This window comes from Mirounga angustirostris, unplaced genomic scaffold (assembly GCF_029215605.1).
Source record: "Mirounga angustirostris isolate CCGP_5_RB_7025 unplaced genomic scaffold, mMirAng1.0.hap1 SCAF_6, whole genome shotgun sequence".
Lineage (NCBI taxonomy): Eukaryota > Metazoa > Chordata > Mammalia > Carnivora > Phocidae > Mirounga > Mirounga angustirostris.
Window position 1 is genome coordinate 111,938,712 of NW_026991714.1, and position 15,327 is coordinate 111,954,038.

A 15,327-nucleotide genomic window follows, 5' to 3' on the forward strand; every position below is an offset into this window, starting at 1 on the left:
CAAGAGAAATGTATTTCTTATAATGAAACAGTACAGTGTGGATATTCCTGGTCAATAAGTGGCTTTTCTCCAGACACTGATTATGGAATCCAGACTCCTTCCAACTGTGGTTTCCTCAAAACCTCAGGTTCCTCACAAAATAGCCAACAGATGGGGAAATAGAGGATGAAGACAGCATCCTCACTTCTTAAATGTTTCTGCCCCAAAGTAACAAGGAGTACTTCTGCTCATTTATCCTTGATGAGGCTTGGTCATCACATAACCTCGTCTAGATTCAAGAGGCCAGAGAGTTGGCAACTGTAATCCCTGACTGGGGATCGACCTTCTAGCATCAACTCTATGGCAAAACTGGTTTTTTTTTTTACTCCTTGCTAGGTAGTTCCAAATCTTGAGACTAGCTTCAATGTGAAATTCCATTTTGTATGCATATAATGTGTTTGTTCTCAATAATGATGGAAATTGGCCAAGAAGTTCTTTCCCCTAAACCATCTCTTATCTGAATGAATCCTGCCTTGTCTTCATAACTAGTTAGCGATGGTTTTCTCTCAGATGTACTGCTTGAAATTTTATTATAAAATGAATTCATGTAGTAATAATAGTTGACTCCATGAACATTTCATTTTTAACTTGCTTTTTCCTACGAAGTTTTTCAGAGATTGTATTCTAAAGGGAACAGTGCTCTCCCTGGTACAACATAATCTTCAACAAGGTTTAATCAGAAATGAAAAGTGATTAAATAGACTTTTAGAAAAGATTTTGTTTTGCAAGTGTAGAGGACAAGCCATCTGAAATGGAAATTGGAGAGGCTGGGTTCTAAGGAGCTAGATATTCATGGGTTCTACTAGACTGTGTGGACTCCTGGGGGTGGCAGAGTGCGATGTGTTGTAAATTTAGATGTGAAGTCTAAGTGTCTGCCCAGACCACATGTTGCTGGAATATTCTGTTTCTTTCATAATGCTGGCTAGTGACTAGAAGTTGCTAAAGTGATGATTATCAGATCCTGCTGAGCACTCCCAGAAGGAAAGACACTATCCATTATTTTAAACAGTGTAATTGAGGATCAGATTTTGGCTCCATTTGGAAAGCCAGCAGCTCTCCTGGGAGAAGCTGTGTGATGCCACAACCCAGATGATAACTTGTCTCTCAGGCTAAGTGAAGAGGCCACAGTTCTTCCTGTGCCATCGTGGGATCAGCATACTCTTGATCAGCTTTGAGAAAGACTTGAGCTGCCATTGCCGTTGGCTCTCCTGTAACATCAGCTGTTTGGGTTTTAGTGACACAGGCAAGGCATAGGTCACAGTCATAGTTAGATTTCTCTTTTACTTCACTGGCAATAGTAGTGAGCACCTGAGCACTGACAAACTTTTGAATGCTTACCATGTGCCAGGCACGGTAATAAGTATTTGTGAACATGATGCAACCTAATTTATATCTTACAATTAACTTGGGAGAGGATAAAATAATACCTGCATATTACAGAAGAGAAAACATCAAGCCTTAGGGATGTTCAGTTTCTTGCTCAGAGCCACAGGACAATGACATAGCAAAGATGTGTTTGTATCCCAAGCCTGAGCCACAGCCTCAAGGTGAATCAGCTTTGGCTTCTCATACCTGCTCCCTCACTTATTTACCCAATTCACAAATATTTATTGAATAGGTACTGGGCTAAATGCTGACAATAATAGAGCAGTAAACCAAAAGATATGGTGTCTCTCAGTATGAAAAGTACATGTTAATAGGGATGGCTGCAACTAAGTTAAAATGACATAAATAACCACTTACAGTTGACCCTCGAACAACATGGGTTTGCACCGCACAGTTTCACTTGTTTAGGGCTTTTTCACAGTCACGGTATGGTACTGTAAATGTATTTTCTCTTTCTTATGATTTTCTTAGCATTTTCTTTTATCTAGCTTGCTTTATTGTAAGAATACAGTCTATAATACATATAACATACAAAATAGGGGTTAATCGACTGTTTATGTTATTGGTAAGGTTTCCCATCAACAGTAGGCTATTAGTAATTAAGTTTCTGGGGAGTCAGAAGTTATACATGGGTTTTCAACTGGGCAGAGAATCGGTGCTCCTGTCCCCTCATGTTGTTCAAGGGTCAACCGTAAATGCATTTGTGATAAGGGCTATGAGGAAAAGCACAGGGTGCTATAAAAAGATTTAGGAGGGGAATATGGTATTAGAGGCACTCAAGTTGGGACCTAAACCCAGGTAGACATTAACTTCCAAAGAAGGGAAAAGAGTGGGCCAGGCAGAGATCCAGAAACCAGGAGTGAGGAAGGCTGATGTCGCTGGACCGTGGAGAACCAGGCAGAGTGGTAAGAGAGGAGGTTGATAAGCAGGGAGGCTGCACTCATGAAGAGCCCAAAATCCACACTGATGGAGAAAAACTCACACAAGTTCCAGACCATGTGTATTATCAGAGATTCTGGGAGGTCGAAAGCTGCGGAGGTGTTTTTCTTTGTGTGTGTGTGTGTGTGTGTGTGTGTTTTAAGATTTATTTATTAGAGAGAGTGCGAGCACAGGGAAGAGGGGCAGAGGGAGAGGGAGAGAGCAAGAGAGTCTTAAGCAGACTCCACACTGAGCGTGGAGCCTGATGCAGGGCTCAATCTCAGGACCCTGAGGTCGTGACCTGAGCCAAAACCAAGAGTCGGATGCTTAACCGACTATGCCCCCCCAGATGCCCCTTGTTTGTTTTTTAAAACAACTTTATAAATATAGGCATTGACAGTGCCTTAAATCTTTGTGACAAGGCATTTTACATAGGACTAGTCCATTTTATTCTTTCATATAGATGTTTAGCGAGAATAAAGTGCTCAAAATGTCATCAATAGTCAGAAAATCAATTAAGGCAGATTTCCCAGAATACTGAGTTAAGAAATGTGTGATATTGTGATTTATAAGAAATATATAATTGGTCATTTGGATGACAAAAATATATGAATTTCTCCAATATATTTGGGGTTTGACCACAGTTCTTGGCTGGCTCACAGCTCCTAAAACCCTTGGAATTTCCTAAGTGTTGAGAGTTATAAAATTGTCTTTTGTTATGTTGATGAGGTGACTTTTGGAAATCACCAGGAGACCCAACCAAGTGATTGGAGGGTTGGAACTTTCAGTCCCCCTGCAGACCTCCTGGGAGGGGAGAAGGCCTGGAGGTTGAATCAATTACCAATGGCCAATGATCTAACAAAGAGTGCCTCTGTAATGAAGCTTCCATAAAACCGCAAAAGGAGAGGTTTGGAGAACTCCCAGGTTGGTGAACACCTGAAGATGTGGGGAGAGTGGTGGGCTTGGAGAGGGCCTGGGAGCTCCACAACCCTTCCCCACCTACCTTGCCCTGTACAGCTCTTCCATCTGGGCCTTTCCTGAGTTATATCCTTTTACAATAATCTGGTGATCTAGTATGTAACATGTTTCTTTGAGTTCTGTGAGCTGTTGCTGTAGCAAATTAATTGAGCCTGAGGAAGTTATGGGACCCTCTGATTTATGCCAGTTGTCAGGAGCCTGAAGTGCAGCTAACAGTCTGGGCTTGCCATTGCCACATGAAGTGTGTAGGGGTGTGTGTGTGTGTGTGTGTGTGTGTGTGTGTGTGTGCACCTGCACCCATGCACATGCATCCCGTCTTGTAGGACTGAGCCCTTTACCTGTGGGATCTGATGCCATCTCTGGGTAGTGTCAGGATTGAGCTGAATTTTCAGACTGGTATCCTAAGAATTAGGTGTTGGTGGTGTGGGGGGAACCCCCCTACCAATGTTGGAAATTGCGTGCTCAGAACACCAAAGAGAAAATATCATTTGTAGATTATTAACTATATTGGATAGATGAGCTATGCCATTTTGGGATGATCAAATTGCACATAATTAAAATATAATACTTAAAAAATTAAAACCATAGTAACATAGTTTCTCTGAGGCTCCAGTTAAATACAGCATTTGCTAGATAGTATATAGCTTTCTGTAGGTCAACTTCTCCCAGCTTCCCACCCAAACCACAACTGATGACATAAGAAAACAAAACATATCAAACAAATACAAAAGTTACCTAAAATTAAAAGCAAATTTTTGGAAATCCTGAAATCTGCAAACCCTCCACATAATAATTGTCCATTGTACACCTACTAGGTACTGGTTAAGCACTTCCTATGTTAAGTGTTTCATATGCTTTATAATGCCAGTAACCCTATCAGCTAGGACTTTTAATTTTTAAATATTACATGATAAAACCAAATGTTAATAATTTAAATAGCTTGTTCAAGATCACAGGTGGTAAGGGGTGGAACTGAACTCTGTAGCCTGTGACTTTAACCATCACTCCTTGCTTCTCCCACTGACAGATCTAAGGTGTCAGGGCAGATCCCCCGAACAGAGGCAATAAGGCATTTTTTTTGCCGGGCTTGCCAATCTCACCTCTTTCTAGTGGGTACTATTGTCACTGATCCCTAGGTAAATGCCAGCTTACTCTTCAAAAGTCAGAGTTGTGTCACTTATGAGCACAGACTATTGCTAACCTGCCTTTTGCTTTTCTTTCCTCCACCCCACCATTTCTAGAAAGAACTGGCCCACCCTCTCCTCTGCAGGGCTGACGCCCAAATGTGGCCAGCAGCCTTCCCAGCTGAGGCTCAGGCATTTCCCCTCAAGTGTCCTGGTTTCATGTATAACATTCCCCTGTGCTGAGCCAAAATGCCAGGAAATCCCATCTGTTCTTGTAGCTCTTGGTCACCCTTTTTTTTTTTAAGATTTATTTATTTGTTTGAGAGAGACAGAACATGAGCGAGGGCAGGGGCAGAGGGAGAAGGAGAGGGACAAGCAGATTCTGCACTGAGCATAGAGCCCGACGTGGGGCTTGACCCCACGGCCCTGAAATCATGACCTGAGTCAAAGTCAGACAGATGCTTTAACCAACTGAGTCACCCAGGCGCCCCATCTTGGTCACCTTTCTTCGGTGGGATGGAGCACAGTGGGTGGGGCTGATCCTCATCTGTCTCAGCCAGTAACCAAAGCAAGCTGGAGGATCCAGGGGGTGTTACAGGTGTGGAAGAAAAGCTCAGCATGGCAGACAGAATCTGAGATGGTTCCTGGCAGGTGCTGGGAGCCAAGTCATCTTACTTAGGTGTATTCATGCCACAGGTATTGCCTGTAAGTGTGCAAACACCTGTATGGCAGCCAGTTAGGGGAGAAGAGCAGTGCTGTCCGTGCCCACCCCACACCCCACACCCGAGCTTCTGTAATGCACTGCTTCCTTCTCCTGGTCGGTGTAGCAGCGGGGGCGTCCGGCAGGCGAGTGCATGAACCATCCTGATATAGTGCCTCTGTTCTGAAAGGGGCATCCAGAGATGCAGAATTAGGGTGAAAGAAAAGTATTAACGCTCTGGGTAACTCCAGGAAACCTCCACAAAGGAAAGTATTAGAGGAGAGAGGGCTTTTGTGTGTGTGTGTGTGTGTGTGTGTGTGTGTGTGTGTGTCAGACTGATGGAGGAAGGAGGCTACGGATGGAGGGAAAAAGTTTTATAACCGTAAAGGAATATGCCTCGCTCAGGGAATTGAACAAACATGACATTGTTAGTATAACTGACCTTACTTGTACGGATATTGTAAGAAATTTTGTGGCATTCCTTATTCCTTGTGGTCACTGCATATGTTCTTTGGATTGCAAAGGGACGTGCTTTCCTAAGAGCACGTGGGAATTCCTGAATCCCCAAAATGCAAGGAGTGTTGTCCTCTCCCCAGTATCATCTCAGGGTCTCTTCTATTTCCTGTCTCAGACGAGGGATTGTAAAGTCAAGAGATTATTATTAGCCTCTGACCATGGTCATGCTATAGCAAGAAAACAAATGAACTCGATAGCATTCTTGTCAAACCTTCACATGCTCCTTCTGCCTGGGTTAATAGCATTCTCGCCCCCTCGGATATGGTCAGCTCGGTCTCCCTCACTCTGGGCTCAACCCACTGCATTCTGACTTGTTCCCCGTGGGTCACCTAAACCTTCTTGCCAAGGTCACTTGTGACTGCCTCACCACTAAATCCAAAGACTCCTGTCAACCCTGCATACTCTGCAGGCTTTGTCACCATTAACAATTGCCATCTTTCGTGAAAGGATCCCGGTACTGTCCTTCCTTTGGCTTTCATGGCACTCTATTTCCTGGCTTCTCTCTGTGGCGGGCACCTACCTGATACGTTCTTCCAGTACCCTCTTTTCCCGGGAACAGACCTTCCTTTCCAAACCCCACCAGCACAGTTACAGTGGACGCCGTGAGGTTGCGGAGTGTCTGTAGCCCTGGCTGGCTGGCCCAGTGGCAGGAGTCTGACCCCAGGAGGCAGTCATTGTCTTTGGCGTTGGAGCGAGCACAGGCACTGAGGGAAGGAGTTTTGGAGGTGGCTTTGATAAAACGTCTTTCATTCGCTATCTGAATTGACAAATACAAACTACAGGACCCACAGCCGGCTTCTCACGCGCCCTGCAGAAACATGTCCTCTCAGGAAGACTGTGAAAGACAGAGCAGACACAGGGACAGGAGAGAGAAGAGACAGAAAATGACTGGGCAATTGGGGGCGTGCAGGGGGAGCCTAGGGTCCCTGCAGCAATATTACCTAAGGATTGGGGGAGGAGACCCTTGAAGGCAAGTTGAGGTATTCTTTGCAGAAAAGGCAGAATGAACCCTACACAATGGGAAGAGCAGATGTCTCCCACACAGGGGCCTCACTCAGATTTTTTTTTTTTTTTTTTTTTTTTTTTAGCTTTCACAGAAATTCCATAATATCGGTGTAGATGAATAGATTGGAAGCCATACACATTATGCCAAGGATGCATGTCCACATAGATAATTGGAGGTGGAAGAGATTTCATACTGAAGCTGCTTCCTACACTGCCTGGGCCTCCAACACAACAGGGATGTCCCAATGCCTCTATTTTCCCTTTATCACTGTTTTCTTTTCCTTCCTCCTCTTTGCTCCTCCTCCTCCTCCTTCTTCTTCCTCCTCTTTCACCTTCTCTTCTTCCTTGACAGAACAATCTTTGTTTTTGTTTTTTAATGAACTCTTATCCAGAGATTTAACATATACTCAGATCTTTTCTAGTAGAACTGCGAATGGAAGTCAAAGGCTTACTTACTTCTCCGGTGAGTTCTTGGTCTTGGTTAGTAGAAAATACCACATAAGCTGCTTTCTAATCAATTGTTAATCAATTGGTATTACTTCTCTTGTATTCTGATTACCAAAATGAAGCGTCATTATAAAATTCAAATATATAAATACCCAACTCTGAATAGAACCAAACCTCCTGGTCTTTACCAAATAGATAGGCATGAAATGCAAATTTTCGATTTGCATTTTTAAATTATTAGTATGGGAGAACAGAATTTAGTATATTTCTGGGCATTTATATAGTTTAAGTTGTCCGTTTCTGTCATTTACTTTTTTTTCTGTCTGTTTGCCTTTTATCTTGGTACAAAGGAGCACATTATAGAGTGTAGGCTCAGGAATGCTTTGTAGATTGCATGTGTTGCAAATCATTTACTTCAAACTGTGATGTCTTTTAAACTTGTTTATAGACTCTTTTAAACTCCCTTGAATAAACAGGGAGAGGTCAGGTAGACAGGGTAGAAAGATCACTGTTTTTATGTCAGAGGGTAGGGTAGAAATGCCACTGTTTTATATGAATGTCAGAGGAAGATCTGGATTTGAATCCTGACTCTTCTGCTCACTGACATTCTGGAAGTTGTCTAATTCTCTCTCAGCTTTTATTTCTCTTAGATAAAGAAGGTCGATATTATTGGACTAATAGTTTTGAGAGGATTAAATGAGATAACACAACTGAAAGCTCTGTGCAGATATCAAAGCACCATTCAAATTTAAGGGGCCCCTTGTGATTACACCGTTTTTAATAGGGTCTGGTGTGTTTCTCAGCCTGAAATAGACACAACGATTGTCTTTCATGTAAGCAAAATGTTCCACATTTGAAACATGGATGATCTCAAGCACTAAACTTGGGGTCATTGTTCTTAATCTTGTCTTTTTCCGTAACTGATAGCATTGATACAGATCCGAGTGGCCAGGTTAGCTTTTCCCTTTTGTGGAATGTCAGTAAGAGCTGCCTTTTGTGTGAATTGACCTGCTCATTTAATGAACTCCATTCTTCAGTCTAGAACGAACTCTGCCCCACTCTATTTGTCTATTTGTTATCAAATCCATTCCTCTTATTCCCCCTGCTCTGTATTTCAGAGGATTATATTTCCCTGGCTTCCTTGCCTGCTGGTTTTGTTTATGAAATCTTCTGTAAAAAAAAAAAGAAAAAAAATACTAAAAATGTATATAATCAAATTTGTCAATCATTTACTTTGTGGCTGCTGGAATTTTTTTTTTATATTGATTAGGAAAGATCTTACCTTATATAAGAATGTGAGAATATTCTCTGATGTGTTTTATAGTGTATTTTATAGCATTAAAAAAGGAAAGTTATTGTATCTATCTAGAATCTGTTTCTGTGAATGGTGTGAAGTATTTATATCTTGTTCCCAAATGAATGAGTTGTTCCAATGCCATTTATTGAATAATTGAATCATCTATTCCTTTCTCACTGATTTGAAAAAAGCGCCTTCTGCATGTATTTAATTGGCATATATACCTAGGCTCTCTTGTTCTGCTTCAATGACTTATTCATCTATTTCTATACATTTTTGTACCTTTTATGTTACAAATAAATTAGAATTCTTTTTGATGCTCCGAAGCACCTTAAATAATACAATAAGACTTGTTCCATCATCAAGTGCTAACATCAAAACTTTGGCACTCTTACCAGTGCAGTGTTAGTGGTCCAGTTTGGTTACTACCTAACTATAATAACTCCTAATATTTACGAGAATCTGTGTGCCTTCACCCACTTCACACATGGCCAGAAAGAAGAATGAAAATCACTCCAAGGAACGTTCCCCACAGACAAGGAGGTGGTTTTCACAAAGCCTGCACAGTCAGATTTTATTAGTCCTATGAACGAGTGACTCACCTTTTCACAATGAGTTTATTATGGATACTGTGTACCTTCTCCACCTTTGCGTATAAGAGAGAGCATATAACATATTATTTTTATTCATAGATCACTGGCCCGTGGGGAGCTACAAACAAAGCTGGTGGGAGGAATGAGAATCATCTGGAAATACTCAACTTTGAACCAGATTCAAGGACTGGGTTATCTCTTTGCACAGGGGAAGGATAAAATGAATATTTCATGGTGAGAAAGGTAAGATGTATCAGATAAAGTGCTATGCATTCATCAATGTCCTTTTCTTACTTCTCCTGGCTGCAAAGCTACACTGCATTTCCCATCTTTCTTTGGAATTTGTTGTGTGTTTTCTAGCTAAAAGAATATGAGCAGAAATGATAGATGGCACTCAATAATCACCATTCTCATTTTGGATTTTATAAGAGAAAGAAATAAACTTTTATCAGGTTTGAGTCATTAAAAATTTTAGGGTTTGTTACAGTAGCTAACACTCAGGTATCATTTTCTTTCTATTTTTCCTGATTAGGATTTGCTTTACTTCTAAGATCTGAAGAGCAAGGTATTTGATTGATTCTAGAATTAACTCCTAATATATTGTTTTTCCTTCACTCTCTCTATTTTTTTCTAGACCCTAGTTGCATGTCGTTGGTCCTTATCAGTCTATCCACCATTGTCTTTCAACCTGTCTTTCATAGGTTTAATTTCTATGCTACCTCCTCGGTAATTTCTTGAGATCACTCCCTTACTTGACTATTTCTCTGTCCAGTTATCTATTCTGCTTTTTTAACCTCTTCACTGAATTTTTATTTAAGTGAATATAAGTTTTAATTTCCAGAAGTTCAATTTGGCTTACTTTTCAAATACTCATGCTCTTCATAAATAGTATCTTCTTTTGCATATTTTAGATTCTCTTTTATTCCTTTAAACCATTTAAGTAAAGGTTTTATGTTCTGTATCTAATAATTCCTCTGTGTGAACTCCTTGGAGATTTAATTCTCTTGATTATTGTTTTGGCTCACTTTAGCTCACAGTGACTTTCTATGTGAGAACTCATTTTTACCAGGTATTTATTTCTGACAAAGTTGAGACGGTTGCCTTCTTTTTTCTCCTGAAAAGGATTTCAAGGACCTAGAACCATTTCATGTTCATATCCAGAATTTTTACTTTCTGGAACATTCGAATAAATTTAGACCCCTTACCTGTGTATGGACGAGACTGGCAATTATAACTTTTTGGAAGGGACTGTTTTATTTACCCAGCACCATGATCAAGGCAATCAAAATTTCTTGTTATTTGTCTTTCAAAACAGGTAACTTTCTCTGAAGGTGTAATGGTCTGAGGGATTCACACATTAGATTCAGTCTCACCCTCACCTATATGCACTGAAGACATTTTCTCCTGAGGTTAAGGGTCAAACCTGGGTTAATTATTACTGAAACATGCCCTTAGAACAGCCAGGCCTTCAGTCACTTATGATCCCTTTAATAGTTTTCCTCTTAGATGTTAGACTATGAAAATTTCTCTAACATTCTTGAGCATTCAGCTAAGCAAGTAAAAGAAATTTTATTGCATTTTATCTGATATTTCCAGGTGGTTTTAAATGAGAGTACTTTCATCAAATATAATCAACAATATTTCTGGATGCAGGATATGTTTCTTCTTTATCAGGTTTTATTTCATTAAGTTACAATGGATTCTTGTTCCTCTACCTGAGTTTTATCAGGTTGATCCTTTTGCTATTGTTTGCATGGACTGGGCTCCACATATCTGTTCTACTAGTTGTTACACTGACTTTGAAGCAAATGCATTTAAACTTAGAATTTCCTACTAATGTCAAAAGTGGATTGCTAACTATAGCCTACCCCTAGGCTCCTGTAACAAGGCAAGAATTCTAGTATGTTTTGAAATTTTCTCTTCCTCCTGGACCCTTATTTTTCAGAAAGAGAATACTCACTTAAGTTCCAAAGCTTCGTGATCTGTAACTATTTAAAGTTAATTATTTGTGTCATTAAATATCCTCCACACATACTCATTTCTCAGTTCGTATATTAGTGAACACGTTTGATGAAAAAGTAAGTGTAAGCAATATGTAGTTTCTTTTCATTGATGTCTAAAACGTCCATTTTCCCCCCTCATATCAGATCAAATTTTGATAGGGATAGGATTCTTTTCATTCAAACTCCTTTATTCTTGTTTGCTATTTTCTAGACTCCAGGGTTTTAGATAAAAAGTTGGATGTCAGTAGGAATCTTAAAAGGATATTGGCTATTATAGATATAACCACCATGTCTTCTGCTTTGTGTCTTTTAATTCTTATTGACTTGACTTTTTTAAACTGTCCCTTGGAATAATTTTTCAGTTTTATCTTCCCAATCACCAAAATAATCTTTATCCCTGACAATTCTGCTATCCAATCTTTGTATTGTTGTTGTCATTTTTAATCTTTGTAATCATGCTTTAAAAGAAATAATTACTTTCTATTTTTCTGAGCATCCTTTCATCTCTATGAAAATATGAATATGAAATAGTTAAAATCGTTCTGTGTTCAGTACTGATTCTGATCCTGTTGGTATTAGTTATCCTGTTTATTTTGATTTCTCCCTTTCATGGTATTAAGTTTTATAAGTTACTTTCTTCCTCCAGTGTCTGATTTTTATTTTTCTGCTTCTTCATTTCCATGTATTAATGAGCTTATAGATTCAGCTGTGATCATTGTCCATGGAAGTTACCTAGGCACAAGTGACAGTTATTACTACCACAGCAATGAGTGCGGAAACCAACTGCACCCAGTGGGCAGGAAGGTAAAAGCAGACTCGCTTTACTTAGAGGTGCAGAAGAAGGCTATTTGGACGAGGTAATTGGCCCTGCCCCCTGCACCAAGAGCCCAAAGTCACCGTTTATAGGCCCCTTTGCAGAATTCCCACAGTCTATATAAAGTGGTCTTGCAGGCTTTATCCACTTGGAAAATATAGCAGACAGCAAGACTGAGAGCAGGGGATTGCAGCAACTACTTTGTAATCCTACAATTACGCAGTAAGGATGCTCACACTGTTCCAGCTCCTTGCTCTTGATCTCTATGATCTTGTTTTTGAGGGACTTTTTTTGGAAAACTCAGTTTTTCAGAGATTCCTTCTTCTAATTTATAGATTTCAAGGGTCCTCGGATACATTAAGTTTGGGTATCAATATTATTCCATTAGCATACTATCTTCTAAAAATACTCTATATTTCTTTGATTTTGAAGGCATTCTTCTTAATATTATATCATTACCATTTTCCCCCTATCTCAGAGTAATTTTGTCATTTTCATAAAATTCTGAGAGAAAGAAGAGGAAAATATTTATGCGTAGTGAGTCATTTAAATGAGAACTCAGATTCATTTTTTTCCTTTAGGTTTTTAGGTTCAGAGCGTTCACTATCACCAATCTGGGTAGACCTCTTTAATAAAATTTTCAGTGTTGACCCTCAGTCCTCAACTCAATAGAATTCTTTTCTTTATTTATTGCTTATTCATGTGTTCTGTAGTAGTCCTGTTTGTGTGTGTCTTCCCACAGAAATACTGTCTTCGTAGATTCTCTCTCTTTTTTTTAAAGATTGCATTTATTTATTTGAGAGAGAGAGACAGAGATAGCACGAGAGAACACAAGTAGGGAGGAGAGAGACAAGCCAACTGCCCGCTGAGCAGGGAGCCTGATGTGGGGCTCGATCCCAGGACCCTGGGATCATGACCTGAGACGCTTAGCAGATGGAGCCACACAGGTACCCCGTAGATTCTCTTCTTGAACTTATATTCGTCTTCTTACCATTTCTGGCTGAGCTCTATTTGATATTTTACAAACTAGATTTTTAATTGACTATTTGTTGTCCACAGTTTCTAACCTGACATTTCTGACCGTCATTGACTTTACGCATTTAGATAATATCATTTTTCACCTGAACACAGGATTTACTGGATTGTTCATTTTTTTCTTTTCACACATTTATTTTGAACTCAGATCTTGATAAATATAGGAAAAAAAATATTTCTTGAAGGTGTTTTTTTTCTTTTGCCCTTAGAATACTTTGTTTTAGAAAACAACCTTTCATGTCATTTCTGTTTCTTTAGAAATCATGAGTTGTTTTGTTTTCTGTTCATTCCTATTCAAGAGGGATCTCTATGTCTGAGATTGGAAATCAAGGTGGGTATGGTTAGAGACCACACAGAACATCATTCATGTTTATAGGGCTGGACGAGTGAGGGGAACTTGTTTAGATTTGCTGACTCTTTCTTTTGTGGGTGGAGGTAGAGTGGTCCGAGTAGACGAGAGAGTACCAAAGAGGTAAATGTACCTGCACACTCTGGTGAAGGCCTTCTCTGTCTTTTTACTTTTCTCTTTCTCTCTCTCATTCCTTATCATTGCTGTTATTGTTGCTGCTGGTGGTGATAGCTCAGAGATCCCTGGATTAGCATACATATTTTGTGAAGAGATAGATCTTCCCCCACTAGGAGCCAGTTGGAGCAAGTTCTCCTTTCTTTGGTGCAATGTCGACAAGATTAGTTCTGCAGTGCTGGTTACCACTGGCCCTCGCAGGGCTGCATTTGAACTGTGCCAGGTATGGAATGGCCAAAACTTGCCTTCAGGCCCTGCTTCTTGAAACTTGGAATTGATGATGGGAATTTGCTGGAGGCTTCCACCCACTCCCAAGCACAGGGAGCTCTGCAAGAGCCAGTTGGCCCTTTATTTTATCCAGAGCTTTTGCACTCTAGTTCACAGAGTCTTTGAATTTTTGTTTTGCCTTTGAGTGCCATGTTTCCTTAGTTCCAAGTGGTGATACAGTGTTCTCCCAGTTTTGTATTTCATTATGCATTCTAGTGAGGTTGTTAGGGAAGCAAAGTAAATGTGTGGTTTTAAATTGCCCTTGGATCTCCAAGCCCTCCTGATGTTATGTTCAGTCATTTCAGTTCTGCTCTTTTTCACTCTCTAACATGGATTTTAATTCCATTGTTTAGTTGTTTAGATGCCTTGCAAATCCTTCTCCAATCATCCACTTCCCTGCAAACCTCACTGTCTTCATTCCCTGTCTCATTCTCTTGAATTTCTGTTCCTATTTCTCATTGGCTTAACGTGTTCTACACTTGTTCCACTGAGGATAAATGTCTCCTTCGATTTTATTGAAGATGCCAAAATGCTCTTGATATTTTATTCTCAACTCATTGTTGATAGTTTCCTTATCATTCCCAGAGTGTTGCTCCTTCTCTGAGTCTTTGGGCTGTGCTCTTCCTGTTTCACTCTGTGGTATTTTGTTAGGTGCCCTTGTTGTGTTTCTTTTTTTTTTTTTCCTCTTTCATTTACTGTTACAGTCATCCTGTAAGTTACCACTCACAATAAGACAGTTTTGAAAGAGAAAGAGGGTACCCACATGATAAAATTATATCATTTAAAATATCTTTATATTAATGGACAAGTTGGTTTTATTATACTGGACATCTATAAAATGTTCTAATGCAAAAATCCTAAATAGTGACTGTGAATCAAATTCAGTGGTATATTCAAAAGAGTATTTGTGGTTTTCTCTCATTTTCTTTTGTTTTTAAGCAAATTCAGAGTTCATAGGTATTACTTTGGGGTACATCAGTTTATTAGTAGGATCTCACTCCTCCTTACTAGAGGCCAATTCCAGATTTTTGAACTGTCACAGGCCACAACAAAAATCTACACACTCTTCATGCCATAAATGACTGGTTGATACTAGATTTCTTGTTAATCTCAGGAAATGGGGCTAATCCAGATTTGAGATTACTTAGAAGAAGCATTTGTGTACTCCCAACTGGGTTATGAGCCTGTGTGTAGATTTCCATGTAACAGGATATTAAAATAAAAATTTTAACCAAGAAACCAAAATACTTAAGATGCTGCTTATAAGGTGAATTAAACCATGCTAAAAGGCAGGATTTCACAATAAATAGCGGATAATTGATTTCATGACTCAGGGTCATCTTAAACAGCAAATCCGGACACAGATCTAGGCTAGAAAAGATTGAGAAACTGGAGAAAAAGGTAAGATTTCATGATGAAATATTTTTGGCAAGAACTGACATGGTATCTGATTTACTTGGTACCCACCGGGGTGGGGGTTGGGTGGATTAGGTGGGTGAGGACACTGCATCTTTCCCTTCAAGGCTGGAGACAAGAACCTCACATAGGGCTTGAGAAGTGAGAGAGACTGAAAGGGGATTGAATCCTGTCAGGGTATGTGAAGAGCAGGAAAAACAAACTGCTCCCCTAGTAACAAGGAAGGGAAGTTGCTGGTGCTTCTGGGAAGCAACGTAATTCACCTC

The 15,327-nt window shown here is 39.9% G+C and overlaps 1 long non-coding RNA gene across 1 annotated transcript in view; it reads left to right on the top strand.

The window, feature by feature from the left end:
• The first annotated feature begins 9,106 nt into the window (after positions 1–9,106).
• LOC135364656 (uncharacterized) overlaps positions 9,107–15,327 on the top strand; it is a 56,629-nt gene continuing 50,408 nt past the window's right edge. The window contains exon 1 of the long non-coding RNA XR_010412100.1: positions 9,107–9,246. This is a non-coding gene — a long non-coding RNA (uncharacterized LOC135364656). The remainder of the gene's footprint in view (positions 9,247–15,327) is intronic.